Source organism: Antrostomus carolinensis, unplaced genomic scaffold (genome assembly GCF_000700745.2).
Source record: "Antrostomus carolinensis isolate BGI_N321 unplaced genomic scaffold, ASM70074v2 scaffold36625, whole genome shotgun sequence".
Classification (NCBI taxonomy): domain Eukaryota; kingdom Metazoa; phylum Chordata; class Aves; order Caprimulgiformes; family Caprimulgidae; genus Antrostomus; species Antrostomus carolinensis.
The window spans coordinates 9,506-10,605 of record NW_010314946.1 but is presented as its reverse complement, the minus strand read 5'-3'; the positions used below and the strand labels follow the sequence as shown (position 1 = coordinate 10,605).

The window sequence follows — 1,100 nt, the reverse complement described above, 5'->3', positions numbered from 1 at the left end:
GAAAGAGGAAAAGAGAAGGTAAACTTAAACTAAGAGGTTTCATGCATTTCTGGACTATTTATAGTAAGTTCTTGTTTTTTTGGAAGCAAAATTAATTTTTATATTGAACTGATATCCAAGGACTAACATGAAACTTACATGTTACTTAGCAGTTACACCACTGCTTGGCTATACTATATTTGGAAATGTCTACATTTTAAAGAAATATCTACTTCATATTTAGTAGTACTAATTACAGAAAATGCTGTCACATAGCAAGACTACATATCACTCACTGTATACTTTCATATAATCAATTATTACAAATGAAGGCCATAAGGCAAGCAGTCTGTTATCTATTAATTACCCAAGACCCCTCATATGTTCACTTTAATTGAGAAAGAACACGTTAAAATTTTCAGAAATGAATGGGGTTTTTTATCATTAATAGGACTATCAATGTGGTATGAGGGCAAGCACAAAAAAGTTGATGTCTATTCATTGTTAAGACAGTATTTATAAAATAGGATGCAGGACCAAGAGCTTAGCAGTTCAGGAATAGTGTCATTAGCCTAAGATTTTTTTATTAAGGAAGCCAAAGTCATATTAAAAAGTAATAAAGTAACAAGAAAGCCACAAACCAAACAATCTTCCACATGTGGCAAGTACAATTTTGAAAAGGAAAAAAACCAAACAAACAAAAAACCAAGAAACCCCTCAGTACTTCATAAAAACACCTTAAAAAATCTATTTGCTCATATATTTAACAGAAATGATCAATATTTGAGTGGTAATGTTTTGACATATTCAAATATTTAAAAAAAATCTTTTGATTACTTCTACACACACACAAAAAAAAATCTAGGCTTATCAATGTTTAGTCACACAGACTAAGAAACCCTATTCTAGACAAACCGCAATCCGTATTTTTGCTTCAAATTAATTCATCATAGAATATAGTGTGTAAATTATGAGAAGCACTATGCAGAAATCGGAGGGAAGGCATGCACCAACAACAGAATTCTATTCATTAGGCATCTCTCCAGGCCATGCTATACTAATATCAGGCTGCAGTTCTGCTCCAATGATTCTACAACCAAAATTTCAGAGGCAGCACAGTA

General features: G+C 31.9%; 1 protein-coding gene across 1 annotated transcript in view; it reads right to left on the bottom strand.

The window, feature by feature from the left end:
• LOC104524820 (signal transducing adapter molecule 1) overlaps positions 1–1,100 on the bottom strand; it is a gene marked incomplete at its 3' end in the record, with an annotated part of 12,227 nt that overhangs the window by 6,289 nt on the left and 4,838 nt on the right. The window lies entirely within an intron of this gene.